This window comes from Podarcis muralis, chromosome 6 (assembly GCF_964188315.1).
Source record: "Podarcis muralis chromosome 6, rPodMur119.hap1.1, whole genome shotgun sequence".
Lineage (NCBI taxonomy): Eukaryota > Metazoa > Chordata > Lepidosauria > Squamata > Lacertidae > Podarcis > Podarcis muralis.
The window spans coordinates 12,285,001-12,306,157 of record NC_135660.1 but is presented as its reverse complement, the minus strand read 5'-3'; positions in this window follow the sequence as shown (position 1 = coordinate 12,306,157).

Below are 21,157 nucleotides of genomic sequence, written 5' to 3'. Positions count from 1 at the left end.
TTCTTTGTCATGCTATTCCCCACCCCTCATACTTTTTTGACAGGAAGTTATTTGTGGTTCGAGGACCCGTACCCCGTGCAGTGGAATGAAACACAAGGACACGTGATATAAGGTTAATGGGCAAGAAAAGGCCACAACTTTATTGATTACAGCAAGTGAAAAGGTATTGGCTTAGGCATTGGATTACGTCAGCTGACTCCACCCCCTCGGAGAGGGGTGAGTCTGAAACAAGGGGGGTTTATTCACCAGTAGGTGGAGCCTGTTGATGCTAATCCAACTATAGGCTCTCCCCTGATGTCACCAAGAGTTGTGCCATGGCCTCCCGCCAAGCAGGCATCGGACAGAATACACGACCGCCAGATTCCTTTAACGGAATACCCAAAAATTGAAGGCATAGGCGAAGGCCACACCTAGCCCTTCGACACCACAACACATTATTCCAATGCCTAACCTACCCACCAATACCACGAAAGTTGTGACGATTGCTACGAGGTAGGCGAAAAAAACAAAAAGCCTAATGCCAAATGGAAAAATTCCTACCAGGCCCCCCGAACAACCAGGGCGACCAACCTAAGGTCCATATCAAGGCCAAAAGAAAACTGGAACCCTGCTCTAAGGGAGTGGAGGGTGGGTGACTCGCGACGGGACAACGAAAAGTGAGGGCTGGAGGCTGATGCCGCAGCAATTTAGGCTGCTGTACACGCCCCCCCTTGAAGGCACCTGGTTGGGTGCCTGGCCGAGGGCGTAGGCGCCAGCCAGGTGAGTGGGAGGCAGGGGGCAAATGCCCCCTGCTTGAGGCGGAGTCCGGCTCCCGGCCACAACCACTCCCCTCTCTTGCAGGGAGGAGAGTCTCTATAAACAGACCCAAAGTGTGAAGTTCCTGATGTCTAATCTCCTTCTCTCCCCTCAAGAGCAGAATTCCCAAATGTCAAGTGTCAATTTTAATATACATATTTTTAAGCCACAAAGGGCTACACATATCCTGCGTACCTGTGCATAACCCCAACATTTACTGGTTTGAGGAACAAGGGTGTGGAAGAGCCACACAACTTTGCTTAGTCCAAACACATCCCATCATTGTTGTGAATGGGGAAAAGTACAGTCATCAGCCTGGATGGCTCAGCTGGTTACAGCATGGTGGTAATAAGACCAATTCAAGGTTGCAGGTTCGATTCTCATATGGAACAGCTGCGTATTTCCACATTACAAGACTATGATTCTATGATCTATGTTCTTTGATCTATGGCCACCAAAAACATTGGCACAAACTGTAGTTCTAGCACCATAAACAGTATAAACAAGGCCCAGATATAGGATCATGCAGCTAATATTATTTGTGGGAAACTGGGATAGCTTCCATAAAAGCTGTTTATTTATTATTCATCCTGATATGTTCACAGGGAGATGACGACATTGCCAGAGAATGGTTGTTCTCCCACACTTTCCACTGCAATTTTCTGCCACTTTATTTATTGGGTCCCCCCCCCCCCAGTTTGCAAAGTGACCGGATAATTGCACTGTGAGGTATTGGATTAACAAATAGCCCATGCCCTGGGTTTTCTACCAAGGGCAGGATCCCAAGAAAATGTGTTGTGTCAGCAAGGGCACAGCTAAACTACAGATCAGAGGGCTCACTTTGCTTATGATCATTTAAATGAACAGGCACCACGCAACGGATGTCGACCTCTCCTCCTTGGGAACTAAAATAAAGCCTATTTTGATGGCTCTTCTTCTGTGTAAACATTCCAAAGTAATCATCTTCCAACAGATTCCAATACTGACTTTTCCTAAAGCAGCCGAAAACTTGTTAGCTGTCAGAGCATTTAACAGATGTACTTAAAACATTTCATAGGCAGCAATTACTGATAAGTGCTCTTGGAATAAAGTACTCCTGAAGAACTGATGTGAATCAGGGAATGTCTTTCATGCCTCGCAGCAAGTGATTCCCCCGCCCTCCTTCCAATAAGAAGGAGATCAGATTTCTTATCAGCGTTCGTAGTCTAAATTAAAAAAATAAAATCATTCCACTTACCACGCTTTCCATCATTTCTGTTAAAAGCTCGTTTACTATGGGTCTGCTCCAAACTATTTGGGACCTCACAACAGCAATGGCAAGCTTGGGGCCAAGTTAGACATGATGCGCAGAGATCACTGATTAAGATCTCCTGCAGTTTTTATTTTACTAATGAGCAGCCCCACGAGGCTGCTTTGAATATCGAGGAAGTGGCACTCTGGGAGAAGACAGTTAACCCTTTCCTCTGTGCACTGATGTATTTGGTTACATGGCCACCCAAGACCTCATCTTCCCCAGCTAGCTCACAAAGCAGAAATAAATTACAACATTAAAATACAAGATAACAATTAAAAGCAAAAGGCAATAGCAATAGCAATAAAATGCAGCATTCCTTCCTCTTTTTTTGGCAGAGAGTAACACGTTAAGTTAGCAGCAGCTCATCTGAAACAAAACGCAACTTGCCCAAGGAAAGCCCCAATTTTGTCTTATTAGAACGGAGGATGAGGCACATTTTTCAACCGAAAGGCCACATTCCCTTGCGTGAAAGGAGATTCCAACTAAACTTCAGGAATACCATCCTGACGGTAATTGCTTTTCTTGGAGGTTTTTAAGCAGAGGTTGGAGGTCCATCTGTCATGGGTGCTTTAGTTGAGATCCCTGCATTGCGGGGGGCTGGAATAGATGACTCTTGGGGTCCCTTCCAACTCTACAATTCTATCATTCTGTGATTACAGGGTTTCCCCACCCCTTGTTTAGATGGTCTACAACAGAGTTCATCCAGGAGGCACCAGGCAAACCTAGAATTGCCATATTGTGATTATCACAGAAATGCACTAGATTATGTCTGAACTCATTATAGTTCTTGAAGCTATATAACTGCTTTTCTTCTGTGTAGCCGATGTGGTTGTTTTTTTCCCTTTTTGCAGGGGTGGGGTTCCCTTCGCTGGCTAAGGCAATGGCAAACCCAACCCATCCTTGCAACAGATGGAGTACCAAATTGACGTCCATCTGCCTTGTTCAGACCAAGGGCCACATTCACTTCTGGGTACCCTTCTGGGGGGCAGATCCCAGTGGGGGGTGGAGGGGTGGGGCCAAAGTGAGCAGAGCAATTTATACAATGCTGTACAGCAAGCTAGTTTCTGCACACACTCCAATATCCACCCAGACAAGCGACATGCATTATGGGAGTTCAGTGACACATTTCAGCCAGGCAAAGTTACAGATAGGTAGCCATGTTAGTCTGCCATAGTCAAAAAAAAAAAATTCCTTCCAGTAGCACCTTAAAGACCAACTAAGACCAACTAAGTTAGTTCTTGGTATGAGCTTTCGTGTGCATGCACACTTCTTGAGAGCCAGTGTGGTGTAGTGGTTAAGAGCGGTAGTCTGCTAATCTGGGGAACCGGGTTCGCGTCTCCGCTCCTCCACTTGCAGCTGCTGGGTGACCTTGGGCCAGTCACGCTTCCTTGAAGTCTCTCAGCCCCACTCACCTCACAGAGTGTTTGTTGTGGGGGAGGAAGGGAAAGGAGAATGTTAGCCGCTTTGAGACTCCTTAAAGGGAGTGAAAGGCGGGATATCAAATCCAAACTCTTCTCTTCTTCTTCTTCTTCTTCAGATACACACAGTGTATGATTGGCAATGATTTTGCCACAGCCAGGCAAAATCATTGAAGGCCAGTGAAGGTTTTGTCTTGGGACCCATGAACTGCTTTGCCCCCATGACTAAAGGGGCTGGGGCTACGCAGCATCAGCACACCATGGGGTGTGTGCGCACTATGTGAACACAGCACAGGGTGTGCTGATGTCATGCATGCATGCCACGGGGCATGCTGAGATGTCGTGCAGACGTCCCATGGCATTCGAGGCATGGCCACTGTGGAATTCTGAGTGGCCTTGTGTCAAGGACCATACTAAGGAGGACTGCACTGAGGAGGAATGGTGGGAGCCACCCCCTCCCCCTTATCCTAAATCTTCCCAGGAGCAGGAAGACAGTATAGATTTGGAACAGTGGTTTGCAGAGGGGCATAGTTCAGAAGGCAGAAGCTGGGAAATACTGGATGGGGAACAGCTAGGAGAAGAAACACTGGGAGAGAGAGAGGGTTAACAGATTCACAGTCTCTGGACAGCATTCCTCCACCCAGCCCACGGTCGATAAGAGCTCAGAAAGTCTCAGAACAGAAAGCGCAGAGGGTACAAGCTCAGATAACAAGGCATAGGAGTGACGTAGATTAATAAGGATGGAGGGGTGTTAACCTTAATTGGGAGCACCACCATTTATAGTAGACGTGTTCTTTGTTCTCCCGCTGTGATTATTAAAGATTCTAACTGGTAAGACGTTCCTTTTGTTTGATCTTATCTACTGCCGTGGGAGAGGAAGCCAATTCCTCAAAGTCTGACACCAAAACCCTTCATTTAATATTTTTTGAGGGGTCCTCTAGGCTTTAGCCCCCCCCCTTTGCGCCGCTATCTTGGGAAGAGCAGTAGTAACTAAGGAGAACTAACCTGTGGGAAGTCCTGAGGGCCAGGTAGAGATGGAGGGCCGCATTTGGCCTGCAGGGCTGGGATTCCCCAGCCTATTCAAAATATAGGGTCTTCCTCAAATAAGACATGGCTGAGGTAGTCCCTGGTTCAAACAAACCACCACTGCCTCCTCCACTTTGGCTCTGCATAACACCATGCCATTATGGGAAGGGATGTTTTACATGATAACCAATCAGCTACAAGGTGTTCTTTCTGTTTTTTTAATCACTTCCCATACTGACTAAGCAGGATGTTGCTCCCACTGGGTATTCTGGCATATTGCAGTCATACCTCACCCCTTCCATGTAAGATAATATTACAGCGACAAGCAGATTACGAAAGTGCACTTGATTAAAGATTCAGCCATTTTGCAACGAATCACCACTGAGATAAAATATTCAGCGGCATGATTTCCAGACGATATAATTTCCACATTGTGACTTATGCCTCATCAAGCACAAAAAGCTGAATAATTGCCAAATATCACCTCCACAATTTTAACGGAACAATGATCTCCTTTGATGCCTCCATTGCAAGACAGTGTGTAGCAGTAGTTGTTTTCAGAAATAAATAATAATAAAGAGTAAATGATACCTGTGTTTAGCTAGAACAAAATAGCATGTTTTATTTCCTTATGCCATTGTAATCATCCAGCATTTTTTTTAAAAAGGGAGCTTCAATTTATTATTCATTTTCCTAAGAACAATAAATGTACTAAGATGGCAATCTTATGTCGATTTGCCTGAGGGTGATCTCAGGATGTAAGTCATCAATTTCCATTCCATAAATGTTGCTCACATGCTGTGCTGTTTCCATTTTGCTGCAGTTCGGCTTTTGACAGAAACGACATTATTCATCTCACTGCAACAATTACACAATCAATTACATACTTAATTACAGGATTATGTTATTCCACAGCATTCCCTTCAATGTAAAGGAAACAGAATGGTAGCAAGCTATCAACTGCATATCATTCGTGGACGGAAAACAACAGTAGCAGCAAATACTAATTGCATTAACTGGATTGATTTCCATTCCAGACATGTGACGGATAAGCGAAGATTGACAATTTCTGCTCCCATTTCCATCAGAGTTCTCTGGTATTGCTAGAGTAAGCACTTTTGGACTGAATGGGCCTGTATGAATAACGGATCAAGTGCGCTCACAAATTCAAACATAATTACTGATGCACTATGAGGACGCGCACAGCTCTGATCACACCCTAATGTGACCCAGCAAATCTGTGCTGTGTTCACCACCACTGCCTCCTCCCAACTTTCTCTGTCCCATGGAAAACATATATTAGGCAGGGAGAGGGAGAGGTGAGCAAATAACCCACCAGGAATTTCATAGCAGAGAAGGGACAGAAGTGGGACTTAGGGTGGATCTACATACAGGGGGGGAGATGCTATAAATAAGTCAGAAATTAAGTTGTTATAACAAAAAGGGGGGGAACGCTATGATTTATTTATTTTTTGCTCTGCAAAGCTATCTTGTGTTGCATGTTTATAATGAATTCAAAACACTGGGTGTTTTTGTTTGTTTTTTTACTAATGTAGCTGAGTCCTTAAATTCAGCCTCTGAGCTTTAAAAAATGGTTCAATTAATGCTCTTTCAGGAAGCTGCCTCATACTTGATCATACTGTCTAGCCCGGACAGTCAACTGGCATTGTCTTTCTAGGGTCTCAGGCACTAGGAACTGAACCTGGGACTCTCTGAAGGCAGAATTGTTGCAGACCTGCTGCACTATGATCTCTCTCTCCTTTCATTTTTTTTTTAATTCAGTTGCCTAACTTTATATACTTATTAATGTTTCAGCAGCACAGAAAGAGTTGAGAAACTTAAATTGCACACACAATTGAAGAATCCTGGTTGTGGTCCTCTCCATCAGCCTTTTCGGAGGGGCGGGGAAGAGAAATTCAATTCAGTTCATATTTGAACCTGCCTAACAGACATTTTCCAAAACAAGATGAGAACTGAAAGACAGCTTTCCTCTGAAATTTACACTTTTGTGAATTTTGCAGTACAGTTCTCCAGCCACGCAATGCGTTAAAATAAAGTGCATATGCTGAGGTATGGAATACATAAAAATGTGTATTTTAGTAGTGGAAATAACGTGCAGAAATTCATTCTATTTTTAAAAAATAGTTTTTATTAAAGATTTTCATGAACTGCAAAAGAACATGCAATGTCTCTTTTTTTCTGTTCAGTTTATAAATGCATTATAGTAAGGGAAATTGCTTTGCAAAAGCATGTATATTAAGCAAAATTGCACACAAGTATATGTATATTGGGAGAAAATATACACTGAAATGTTGATTAACTATTGTGAGGATTTTTAAAAATATAATTTTATTGGATTTTACAATTTTATCAACATTACAGTCATTATTTCCAGAAAAACAAAACAAAATAAATCGTAGATCCCCCACCCCCAGTGACTTCCCTCAACTTCCTTTTCTGTTTTTTTCTGGTAAATTATCTCTCTCTGCTTATTGGTTATTTCTTATTCATTAAGTTTTTTTAAAAAAAATAATCATTATTCTCTTACCATTCTAACATCGTATTTCTATTTCTACATTTGTTTTGTTGATTGCAAATGTTTAATCAAACCCTGGAAGTGAGTCCATTTCTTTACATTGATTCTGTAGATATAGCATAAATGGTTCCCAGTCTTTCTTAAAACTCTATTGTCTTTGTCTGTTAAAAAAAGTCCTCTCAAAAAAGTCGTCATTTGAAAAGTGCCTCCGGATTCATTGAAAAAAAATCTGGTAACCTTACTCTACAGCGCCATCTGGTGTCACATTTTTATAACGCACTTATAACGTTATAATTGCAGCTGTGTAGCTGAGTCCCCAGACTGATGGATTTCTCCATCCCTATCATCCCTATCATCTCTATCAGTGAGTTCTAATGTTGAAGCAAACAACCAACACTGGAGCAAATCTAATTCACAGAATGAAGGACAGTTAGGGATGTATGAAACTATCATGTTTTAAATCAGACCATTGGTACTTCCAGGACAGAATTGCTCCTTGTTCCCAGTGTAAGGCAATCTAAATGTCAGTGCTTTCGTGTGTGTGTGTGTGTGTGTGTGTGTGTGTGTGTGTGTTTAGTACCAGGATGAAATAGGTAAAGGTAAAGGGACCCCTGACCATTAGGTCCAGTCGTGGCCGACTCTGGGGTTGAGCTGCTCATCTCGCTTTATTGGCCGAGGGAGCCGGCATACAGATTCCGGGTCATGTGGCCAGCATGACTAAGCTGCTTCTGGCGAACCAGCCCACGGAAACGCTGTTTACCTTCCCGCCAGAGTGGTACCTATTTATCTACTTGCACTGTGACGTGCTTTCGAACTGCTAGGTTGGCAGGAGCAGGGACCGAGCAACGGGAGCTCACCCCATCACGGGGATTCGAACCGCCAACCTTCTGATCGGCAAGTCCTAGGCTCTGTGGTTTAACCAAAAGCGCCACCCGTGTCCCTTATCCAGGATGAAATAAGTGACCACAAAAAGCAACAGAGATAACACTTGCTAATGAGCCCAACCTCGATTTCAGCATAAATAAAAAGAGACTCCTTTACATATAAGGCAGAGCAATTGTTTCCAGTGCTAGACTGAAGAGTTATAAAATGGTGAGCGCAAAAGGAAAAAGAGGGATGCCGGGAAGACAAATGATTTGTTCTTCTTTATCCAGGTGTGTCCGTAAGCCACACAGCAAGATGAATTGCCAGCTGGCGTGCCTTGTATGCGCGGCCCAAGAATACCAACCAGCAGAAAACAAAATGGGAGGCTTGTGCTTCTTATTTTAAAAGTCAGAACGAATTAACGAAACAAGGAATGACCTACCACTGCGAAGTAAAATGAGCACTGAAGCTAAAATTAGTCGCGAGTTTGGAGCATCTTCTTTGCCCGAGGACAAGCGAAAGATGATAAATGGTGACAGTGAGAGGAATCATCACTGCAGTGCCAGGCTACTAAATAAATAATCTCATTAATCTTCTCAACACCACTCACCTACTTTTTCTGCATTTCCACCAGCTTTATGGATTCCGCTCCCCCTCCCCACCCTGCAGAACCAATGATGGCTTCATTTATGATGCCAACATGATTTGCTAACAGCTGGAACTAACAGTATTCAACCTTTAGCAGCCAATGAATAAGTCGCAAAACATTTGCCAGCTTCTAGTTGAGTTCCTTGATTTCATCCTCCTCAGTTCTCTAATGTGAATTCACGTGGTACTTTGGTTGGTCGTACCATCCATAGCAATTAGGATTGTAGAGGCTATATGCTTCCAAATACAGTGCTACCTCTGGTTACGTACTTAATTCGCTCCGGAGGTCTGTTCTTAACCTGAAACTGTTCTTAACCTGAAGCACCACGTTAGCTAATGGGGTCTCCCATTGCCGCCGCGCTGCCAGAGCACGATTTCTGTTCTCCTTCTGAAGCAAAGTTCTTAACCCGAGGTACTATTTCTGGGTTAGCGGAGTCTGTACCCTGAAGCGTATGTAACCTGAAGTGTATGTACCACTGTACCAGTTACTAGGAATCACAAGTGGGAGAGTGTGCTGTTGCGCTCAGGTTCTGCTGGCACGGTTCCCAGATTGGGTCTTTGGCCAATCCATTAGGCTCTTCTTGTGTTATTTAAGGCCTTTGGAGGATTATCTGTCAAGTTTGCCATTGTGGCCTGAGAGTGACCAGACCCAAAACCTCCTTGGCAGTAGTGTTATATTTCATGCAGTGCAGTTAAACTCGCTCCCATAACTCGCAGTGGTGGCCTCCAACATGGAAGGCTTTAAAAGAGGATTGGACATGGGAAATGATATTAAATGAATTGAAAAAAATGTTTAAAATAACTTTTGTTTAAAAAAAACAATAATAACAACAACAACAACAACAACAACAACAACAACAACAACAACAACAACAACAATAATAATAATAATAATAATAATAATAATAATAATAATAATTTATTTATACCCCACCCATCTGGCTGGGTTTCCCCAGCCACTCTGGGTGGCTTCCAACAGAATATTAAAATGCAATAACCTATTAAACATTAAAACCTGAAGGAGCATCTCCACACCCATCGTTCAGCTCCACACCCACTGAGGTCCAGCTCCAAGGGTCTTCTGCTGGTTCCCTCGCTGAGAGAAGTGAGGTTACAGGGAACCAGGCAGAGGGCCTTCTCGGTAGTGGCACCCTCCCTTCAAATGTCAAGGCGTATATACAACTTTTAGAAGACATCTGAAAGCATCCCAGTATTGTGAAGGTTTAAATTTTTGATGTTTTACTACGTTTTTATATATGCTGTGAGCCGTCCAGAGTGGCTGGGGAAACCCAGCCAGATGGGTGGGCTATAAATAATAAAATTATTATTATTTATTATTATTATCTGGTCGGTCACAGAGAAAAAAGGATGCTGGGTAATATGGTCCATTGGCCTGATCCAGCAGGCTCTTCTTACGTCTGGAGCTCTTTGTCCATAGAAAATTGCATCAGCTCTTTGTTGTTTTTACTGTTATTTAAAGAGGATATTTGCACCAATCCAGGCAACTGACCTAGAGCTTCATTTAAAGTACTTCTGATTTTGTCATTCTCTGTTTCCTGTACTTTCATAATTGCATGGTTTTTAATGCTGGGATGTATCAGAAACTTCTTTTTAACATGTATTTTTCTATAAAGTTTTGCTTGTAAGCTGCATCTGAAGCTGGGAATATACATCTCCCCAAATGACTGAATGGATTGGTTCCTTGGATATCTAAATTGGCAGGTGATTGATATGCAAAAGGAGTAGCTTGAACAGCTAGGGAGATGGATCATCAAAGTATAAAGAAATATTTTGAATTGGTAGGTTTTTACCATATTGGCTTTGTTCATATTGCTTTTGATGTGATGCGTTCCGAAGTCATATTAGGCATAAACATTTCCCCTCTGCATAATAATGATTCATATGGGTCTGGACTACATCAGTTGATTTATCATCTTCATTGAGGATGCAGTTCTATGGTCTGTGGAAGAGCATCCCAGAGGGCCATAGGATACAGCAGATCTCCCTCTTTGCCTGCAGAAGAATGGCCATGGCTCATGTGCAGAGCATCTGCTTTGCATGCAGAAGACCCCAGATTCAATCCCTGTCGTCTCCAGGTAGGGTAGAGAAAGATTCTCTGCCTGTAACACTGAAAAGCCACTGCTAGTCTATGCTAAATTGGATGGGCCAGGCATCTGACCTGGGATCAGGCAGTTGTCTGTGTCCCTAGGAGTTCTGTGTCCCGCAGTTAGAACTGGATATGGAACAACTGATTGGTTCAAAACTGGGAAAGGAGTACAACAAGGCTGTATATTGTCTCCCTGCTTAATTAACTTATATGCAGAATTCATCATGCAAAAGGCTGGGCTGGATGAATCCCAAGCCGGAATTAAGATTGCTGGAAGAAATTTCAACAATCTCAGATATGCAGATGACACAACCTTGATGGCAGAAAGTGAGAAGGAATTAAAGGACCTTTTAATGAGGGTGAAAGAGGAGAGCGCAAAATATGGTCTGAAGCTCAACATCAAAAAAATGAAGATCCTGGCCATTGGTCCCATCACCTCCTGGCAAATAAAAGGGGAAGAAATGGAGGCAGTGAGAGATTTTACTTTCTTGGGCTCCATGATCACTGCAGATGGTGACAGCAGTCACAAAATTAAAAGACGACTGCTTCTTGGGAGAAAAGCAATGACAAACCTAGACAGCATCTTAAAAAGCAGAGACATCACCTTGCCAACAAAGGTCCGTATAGTTGAAGCTATGGTTTTCCCAGTAGTGATGTACGGAAGTGAGAGCTGGACCATAAAGAAGGCTGATCGCCGAAGAATTGATGCTTTTGAATTATGGTGCTGGAGGAGACTCTTGAGAGTCCCATGGACTGCAAGAAGATCAAACCTCTCCATTCTTAAGGAAATCAGCCCTGAGTGCTCACTGGAAGGAGGAAGAAGAAGAAGAAGAAGAAGAAGAAGAAGAAGAAGAAGAAGAAGAAGAGGAGGAGGAGGAGGAGTTTGGATTTGATATCCCGCTTTATCACTACCTGAAGGAGTCTCAAAGCGGCTAACAATCTCCTTTCCCTTCCTCCCCCACAACAAACACTCTGAGAGGTGAGTGAGGCTGAGAGACTTCAGAGAAGTGTGACTGGCCCAAGGTCACCCAGCAGCTGCAGGTGAACGAGCGAGGAATCAAACCCGGTTCACCAGATTACGAGTCTAGCACTCTTAACCACTACACCACACTGGCTCTCTGAAGCTGAGGCTCCAAGACTTTGGCCACCTCATGAAAAGAGAAGACTCCCTGGAAAAGACCCTGGTGTTGGAAAAGATTGAGGGCACAAGGAGAAGGGGACGACAGAGGACGAAATGGTTCGACAGTGTTGTCAAAGCTACCAGCATGAGTCTGACCAAACTGCGGGAGGCAGTGGAAGACAGGAGTGCCTGGCATGCTCTGGTCCATGGGGTCACGAAGAGTCTGACATGACTAAATGACTAAACAACAACAAGGAGCTTAGGGCCCTCATATTCACGGGACCGCCTCTCCTGGTATGCCCCGCAGAAGACCTTAAGGTCCATAAATAACCATAGTTTAGAGGTCCAGGGCCCTAAGGAAGTCAGACTATCCTCCACCAGGGCCAGGGCCTTTTCAGCGATGGCTCCGACCTGGTGGAATGCTCTGTCCCATGAGACTAAGGCCCTTCAGGATTTAACCTCCTTCTGTTGGGCCTGTAAGACAGAGCTATTCCGCCTGGCTTTTAATTTGAATTCAAGTAGGACTAATTCAGCCAGCTAGCCGTGGTGATTATCTAATGTTTATTAGATGGATTTCCCCTAAATTGATTTCTGAACTTTGAATTTTATTGTTATTCATGTTTTTATACTGTATTTTATGCTGCTTTTACAATTAAGTCTTTTAAATTTGTTGTTAGCCGCCCTGAGCCCGGTTTTTGAACCGGGAAGGGCGGGGTATAAATAAATAAATTATTATTATTATTATTATTATTATTATTATTATTATTATTATTATTATTATTATTCTGTGTTCTGTGCAGGCAGAGAAGGAGTGTCGGCCTTATAAGCCTTCCCACTATGGGCATGGAAACCTCTTGCCCCCTTGCTGCCAGGCCATCAATGCTTCAATGGTGGTAATGGCAAAAGTGGCACGCCAAGGCAGATCAGAAGAGACTCCTGCCCCAAACATTCCCCCAGAATGGAAGAAAAATTATACCCACCTTGGAGCTGACGTACTTATTTCCCTTCCTTCTGCCCCGGCATGCATAAGATTGTCAGGGCTTTGGACTGGGAAGTTTCTCAGTTGTGGTTTCTCCCTGCTTCCCTCCTTCCTGTTGGATATCTCCCTGAGGAAACCCTGGTGTTGGTATTGCCTTGCCACAAGGTGAGGGCTCAGTCCTATCACCATGGAAAGGGACACTTTTACTCGCCACTAGGAGAAGCCAGTCCCTGTCTACCCAAATCCTGGGGTATATTTATTCAGACTCTGTGGGGCAGACCTTAGATACTTCCACCTGGAGGCTTCAGGCCAAGGTGGGGACAGGGAACATCTCTGTGTGGTGAAGGCAAAGTTACAACTAACCAAAAGAGGAACCACAACCACTCTAAATAACTTAATTACTATGGACTCTTCCCCCACAAGTATCCAATACTACCTTGAGCATCTACAGTTTCTGATGTGGAGAGGTGGAGTATAAGTACCTAGATAAATAGGTATTGCTGTGATAGTACCTGGATCAATAGGTATTCCTACAATACCTGTATGGAACTTCCATGTTAAGGTGGTTTTCAGCTAGGTTTTGCTCAGAATAGATCCACTGAAATTAATTAGCATGACTATTAATTTCATTGGGTCTACTTTGAGAAAAACGTAGTTGAATACCAACCACCCTCATAGCTTCCCACTGGTCACTGAAGATAACCATAACTTGAGCTAGATGGACCATTGGTCTGATCCAGCACAAGTCTTCTGGTCTTCTTATTGCTTTCCTTTTCTTCCTCTAATTAACTAATAATAATCCATTTCAGAGCAGTTTCCCTCCTTTGGAATGGAATATGACCACGTTGTTGGACCTTCTGGGTCATTTTCCACTCCCAGATGTGTAGAGTTTGGTACAATGTCTTTGTGTCTCTCTTCAGTTCTCAGTAACAATGATGTGCCTGACGTCAAAGTCAAGGATGCTGAAACTTCCACCACCCTCTTCAACCTTGAAAAAAGTATGATTGTAGATTACAAATACGTCACCATCAGGTTGCTCTTTATCACTGGAGTGAGATGCTGGTTCTAACTCCACATGAACCAATTTTCAGCTGCTAAGCCCCGCATCCACAAGGCACAATCTCCTCATCTCCTTGGTCTAATGTTCTCAAATGTGCCAAGGCACCGAAACAGTGCTATTTTTATGGTTTGTTTGTGTTAACGAGATAAATATGCACTTACGTACAACTTTGAAATGACTTCTTAGGGGTTTTTCTCTCTCTCTCTTTCTTTCGCTTAAGCTGCCTGAGAGATACTCTGTACAAAGCCAGTTATTCCCCTCACATTCCCCTTTTAAATGTGTTTCCTTGGCAACAGAAGCCCCCAGAACAGTATCCAAGCACTTTTCCTTAGTTTTCCTTCAGCTGAACTTTCTTTGGTTCACAAGGCTGAATGGAATGTTAGATTCCTACCTTCTTCCCACCAATGACTGGATTTACATATCTGTGAGTTAGCTCTGTTAGGTGATGCATTGGCCTTCTGAAATGTCATCATATTGAAGGGAGAGCAGCTTTAAACCCTCAGTGTTCCATTGTTTGTCTCCTCCATTTCTTTAGTACTGAAACACAAATGTTTCCTTTTTTAAGATTTTGGTTTTAAAAGATGTGAAGGGGGTTCTTGCTTTTCCTTCGTCATTTTACCCAGATATCTTTCTGAGTTGTTAACCAACCCATAAAAAAAAATAATCTGCCCCCTCCCCCACAAAACTTGCCCTAAGCAGATCTGATTGTGTTTCTTAGTCGTCTCATTTGCCAGGTTTCAGACATCTTGGTACAAAAAATCCAATTTTTGGGTAAGTTAAGACTATTATTATTATTATTATTATTATTATTATTATTATTATTACTACTACTACTACTATTTGTTTATACCCCAACCACCTGGCTGGTGGTCACCCAGCCACTCTGGGTGGCTTACAGCATATATATTAAAAAACAACAACCAAACATTAAGCATTAAAACCTTCCCAATACAGGCTGCCTTCAGATGTCTTCTAAAAGTTGTGCTGTTCTTTATCTCCTTGACATCTGAAGGGAGGGGATATCATCTCATGAACTTTGTTTCTTGTTCTCCTTCCACCTTGGGAGATGGTGATGCAGAAATACTACATCCATGATCCCAACACCCTTGATTCCATGAGTAGAGGTGATGGATATGTTGTGACATTGTTTCAGGTTTCTTCAGTGCCTTCTGAACCATGTCACTAGGTGAATCAAGTCGGCAGGATTTTGAGACGAAAGGCTGGCCATGGTGAAATGTCGCTGGTGGGTTGCTACTGTCGTCACACACAAAGGGGAAGTTATGCTCCCAGCAGCACAGCAAATGGATGATGGGAAGAGCAGGAGGAAGCCTTTCAGTGGGTCTTCTCTAGTGCCAGGAAGCAGCAGGAGACAGGAGTACGCAAATAGTTGTTGTTGTTTCGTTAAGAGCTGTTGTTGTTGTTGTTGTTGTTGTTCAGCAGAACTGGAATCTTGAATCTCACATCCACAGCAGCATCCTCACTTGATTCCATAGCTCAGTGGTAGACCATTTGCACTGCATACAGAAGGTCCCAGGTTCAGTCCCTGGCATCTCCTGATAGGGCTGGGAATGTCACCAACCTGGTACCCTGGAGAGCCACTGTCAGCCATGGTAGACAATGCTGAGCTGCGTGGATCAAAGATCTAGCTCAGTATAAGACAACTTCCTACACTCCTCCTTTTTCCAGTTGTATGGCAGAACTGCACAAAACATAAGTCCATTAAGGAGCCATGCTCACTCTTTTGCTAATTGCTATATGACAGACAGCTCATTGCATGTGGCTCCTTCCTTGGTGCCCAGCACTCGCTTCCTCTGCTGAGATGATACTGGCAGGATAGGTGATGGCACCTTAGTAATGGCCTTTGGGTTCTGCTGCTCTGTCACTCTGTCCTTTGCACAGGTCCTTTGTTCTGCAACAGAACTAGGAGCAAACCCAAGGGATACAGAGCTTTAAAGCATGAACCCACGCCTAGAAAAAGTGAGGCAAAAGGTAAGTGTGGATAAGCCCTTAGGCTCTGGAGTGGCCCCACCCAACCAGGCTGGCCTTTGACCCATCCCAACAGGAAGAGCTGCAAAAGACTTCCTGTCTGAGGTGGGTCTTTGCTTGAGCAACAATAATCCTCCAGCTATTGCTTTGTTCCTTGACCTAACCTCCCAGCTCTGACCCCTTGGACAACCTCCTACAGCTCAGCCTTGACAATACATTACAGGGAAGGAGCAGCATCTGTTTTGCATGCAGAAGGCAGCAGGTTTAATCCCTCCCATCTCTAAGTTGGGCTGGAAATGCCCCCTGTGCAAAACCTAGGAGAACTGCTGCCAGTCAGTGCTGCCAATACCAAGTTAGATGCACCAATGGTCTGACTCAGTAAGAAGCAGCATTCTGCATTTATATGTTGCCCCTTATTGTCCACCTTGCTCCATTCACTAGTAACTGCGCACATCAAGAGTAAGGCTGATTCGCAGCTCTAAGCAACCATCTTTGGCTTGTGCTAATTCTGAACTACTGTAACTTTAGTGACTGAAACAGAATGAGGTCCCTGTTCTGAAAAAGCAATTGATTGGGTCTCCTTTCATGCATAAAGAACACTGCTAAACCAAGCCATTAATCTTAATTTGCAGAAGGAGAGGCAAGCGAGATCTTCAAAGTTCTATGAGAATGTTAAAAGGCACTGGTAAGATTCGAGACACAGCCTTTTCAAAATCCCAGCCTTTTAAAATCTTACAAATGTTTAAACGACTGTTCATTCAGCTGACGTCTGGTGGATCTCCTCCTCTCTCTCATACTACTAGAACTTGGGCTCGTGCAACAGAGCTGAATATTGGAAGATCAAGGGCAGACAAAAGAAAATGCTTCTTCAAACAATGCATGGTTAATTGTGGAATTATGGAATCACTTGCGCAAAATGTAATTATGGTCATCGACTTGGATGACTTTAAATGAAGATTAGACAAATCAGTGCAGGATAAGGCTATCAATGGATACTAGCCACAACAGCTATGCTGTACCTCCATTGTTGGAGGCAATGGGTCTCTGGATGCTAGATGCAGGGACTTGTAAGTGGGAACAGAACTATTGCATTAAGGTCCTGCTTAGGGGCCTGCTTAGGCCCCTGTGAAAGCCAAATGTAGGACTAGGTGGACCATTGGCCTGACTCCACAGGTGTTAGGATTTTTATCTATCCGAGCTGCTCCAGCGAGTGGTACTATGCATACATCATGTGAGTGTCTGAGTGAGTGTGAGAAAGGAAGTCTGTATTATCTCTTCCTTTGAGTACTATTGGAAGTTAGTTTCACTTCTGTGTGTGTCGCAGGGTTTCTGTACTGGTGTTCAAAGAGCACAGGCATACTAATGGAGTCTCTGTATATAGGACTGTAAATAAAGTAGTTTTAGAACTACGATTGAGTCTTTCTTCTGCTATGATATGCCAGAAGACTGGCATGCTCTTTTCAGGAGAGGAGGGTCACCTATTACCAGTCTCTCTGGACTGAGGTAGATTTATAGCCAGAGAGGACCACCGGAGAGACGCCCCGAAGACTTGGGAAGTTGGCAGCCATTCCCAGGGTGTATTTCCAATATGCCCCTCTGATTTTCTTCCACCATCCCCTTAGCTTAAGAATGGGGTGGGTTTGGGATGATAAGGTTTTTGCAAGCATTCTTCTTGACATTTGTGTGAAAAGGTTATTTGTGGCAAGGGGATGTTTAACAACCTACTCCTCCTAAGTTGTTCTCCAGGCAAACAGGAGGACATTCACCATCTCATTTTTCTTCCACTCCATGCTTCTCCATCATTCATGTTTTCATTTTCAATGTGCTGCTCAGTCTTTCCTGTTTCACCATTAACACTCTGGTGGAGACCAGAAACAACCAACAGCATTGTGAGTTCTCCTTGAGGAAGGGCCATAGCTTAATAGCAGAGCATCCTCCTTGTGCTCAGAAGGTCCCAAGTTCAATCCATGGCATCTCCAGGAATGGCTGGAAGAGACCCCTTGTCTGAAACCCTGGAGAGCCACTCCCAATCAGTGTAGACAGTACTGAGCAATATGGACCAATCACCTGACTTCCTATAAAGCAGCTTCCCATGTTCAAATCACCTTCTCTTATTAGTGCCTTCTTGTCTCCATTTTATTTAATTTTTCTCAAGTGTTCTTCTTCATCACACAACCTTCCCCAAGTCTCCATTTTTCAGTCCTAACCTGCACTCTTCCTTCACAGTGGAAGCCTGTACATGTCTACTGAGAAGTAAGCTCTACAAAAACTGGTACAGTGGTACCTTGGATTACATACGCTTCAGGTTACATACACTTCAGGTTACAGACTCCGCTAACCCAGAAATGGTGCTTCAGGTTAAGAACTTTGCTTCAGGATAAGAACAGAAATCGTGCTCCGGCAGCGCGGCGGCAGTGGGAGGCCCCATTAGCTAAAGTGGTGCTTCAGGTTAAGAACAGTTTCAGGTTAAAAACGGCCCTCCGGAATGAATTAAGTACTTAACCTGAGGTACCACTGTATAGGATTGCAGTCTCAGTCATCTTGTTTCTGGGCTCTCTGCTCTTCAAGAATCCTTTGGGTATCTCTGAGGTTTTAGGCCCAGCAAGACTGACAGTTCCCCCTTGCCTCAGACAAACTGGACTGTCAACATTCCACAAGTCTTTTTGTTGGGAAGCTGGGACATGCCATGTGAACATTCCATACCATCACCACTAGCTCAGCCAATTGGAATTTGAGACTTCCCACCAGAAAAGGAATAAAATATAGAAATATCATTGATCATCCTCTTCCAGAACTTACTGCTGGGTTGGCTAGATGTTATCATCTTCAAAGTAGGCTGTCAAAGAATTGTCTTTTTAAAAGGGGAGGGGATTATGCTTCTGAGCCATTTTGTGGACAACAGTGCCAATCTTTGATATGTTTTGAGAAAAGATTCCTGCTAAACAACAACAACCCACTCAAACCGTTTTGCCAATACCAATACTTTTCTTTGAAACACAAAACTAAAGTGAGTGTTGCCGGAAAGCATATTTTCCATTTATTAAAAGGCTGAAACAGGAGAACTTACCCACAGGGCTGAAACTGTCAAAGCGTCTCCTACAATCTGTTTTTTTGGGAGCGCCGAGTTTACTTTTTAGCATATTCCAGGTGTTCTTCCTTTCAGGAGTTATCATTTTCAGAAAGCTGGAAGATGCACATGTATCAATAATCACACTCAGTTGCGCCTTGCTAGCTGTCAGTATTGCATTTCTTCCCCCAAGGTCTGAAGGCAGAAAGCATAATGCCAGCCTTAAAAATTCATGCGTCATAGTAATGTTGTAGTCCTTGAATTCGTTATGCAATCATTATTGCACATTAACATCTCATTCTGTTGACAGGCATTACAATTTGCACAGAGAATGAAGATGCTGTTCTCTTCTCCGCCCCAAGGTGCTTCCAATAAAACTTGCATGCACATTCCATGTAGATACTTTATGGTATCTATATCGTGAGAATATATATCATTGTCTTGGGGCTTACTACTATTTGTTATTATGAATTGCATTTATTAGTTGCTTTTTTATATTAAAAATGCACCACATATTTAAAGCACATGATTTCCCCTGAATGAATCCCGGGAACTGCAGAAAAGAATCCCACTCACAGAGGTACAATTCCCAGCACCCTTAACAAACTACAGTTCCTGGAATTTGTAGTGTGTGTGCTTTGAATGAATGGTGTGGATCTGCCCAAAGCATAAACATGACTTAATACAGCAAAAACAAGAGAAAATAGAAAACTGAAAACAATGTACATATCTAAACTGCCGATCTGATAAGATAATAAGGACAAGTCCTACCCATCTCACTAAAAATACCTCATGTGTTTCTACTAGAAGCAAAACAGTCCTGAAATATTTGAGTTGTGAATAAGGACAGGGATCAAAAGCAAAAATTCAGATACTTGCTCTGTTCAGCGATATCAGACATAAGTTTGCATTTCCACTGGAAATGATGTTCACAGTTGACTGCCAACAAACTGGGATCTGGATGTCCAAATAAAATAATGCAAACTGGTGTCATGAAATTACTTTATGTAGAAACAAATGCAAACAAACATTTGTTGCAGTTCAGCACAGAGCAGCAGGTGGCATGGTCAATGCAACTTGCAGAACTCAGTGATTATGGTCATTGGGCCAGAACCATCTAATCTTCTGGACTAGATGGTGTGATGTGGCAGAGGTATTCTTATTTGGAAGAGGGTTAAGCCCAAACACGGGCAACAAACAGGTAAGCACGTTCTTCTCATGGCTGGAGCAATCAAGTCATGGAGTATGTCTCCCATCTCAGGGTTCAGAAAAAAATCAAATTCATGAAAACACACAGCAATTTACTGAAGCGGCAACACCCCAGCAACATGAGAATTAGCACCCAAAGGCATTAGCAGCATGGGAATTGCAGTCTAATTAGAACCGCTCCAAGTCAAGTGTCAGCAAGTTAATCAGCCTGAAATCCCTGAAATGGCACCAACTAGACGTACGTTGGGACGCAGGTGGCGCTGTGGGTTAAAGCCTCAGCACCTAGGACTTGCCGATCGAAAGGTCGGCGGTTCGAATCCCTGCGGCGGGGTGCGCTCCTGTCGTTCGGTCCCAGCGCCTGCCAACCTAGCAGTTTGAAAGCACCTTCGGGTGCAAGTAGATAAATAGGGACCGCTTACTAGCGGGAAGGTAAACGGTGTTCCGTGTGCTGCGCTGGCTTGCCAGAGCAGCTTTGTCACGCTGGCCACGTGACCCGGACGTGTCTGCGGACAGCACTGGCTCCCGGCCTATAGAGTGAGATGAGCGCACAACCCTAGAGTCTGGCAAGACTGGCCCGTACGGGCAGGGGTACCTTTACCTTTACCTTTAGACGTACGTTATGGGGGTTTTCTGTTTGTTTTTAAAGTAAAATTGCAGCAAACACAATTGAAGAAGAAGAAGAAGAAGAAGAAGAAGAAGAAGAAGAAGAAGAAGAAGAAGAAGAATTTGGATTTGATATCCCGCTTTATCACTACCCTAAGGAGTCTCAAAGCAGCTAGCCATCTCCTTTCCCTTCCTCCCCCACAACAAACACTCTGTGAGGAGGGTGAGGCTGAGAGACTTCAGAGAAGTGTGACTATCCCAAGGTCACCCAGCAGCTGCATGTGGAGGAGCAGAGATGCGAACCCAGTTCCCCAGATTACGAGTCCACCGCTCTTAACCACTACACCACACTGTTGTAGAACCCTATTGGATTCTTTCTGCTGGATCAGGCCAATGGCCCATCTAATCCAGCATCGTGTTCTCACAGAAGCCGACCAGTTGTCTG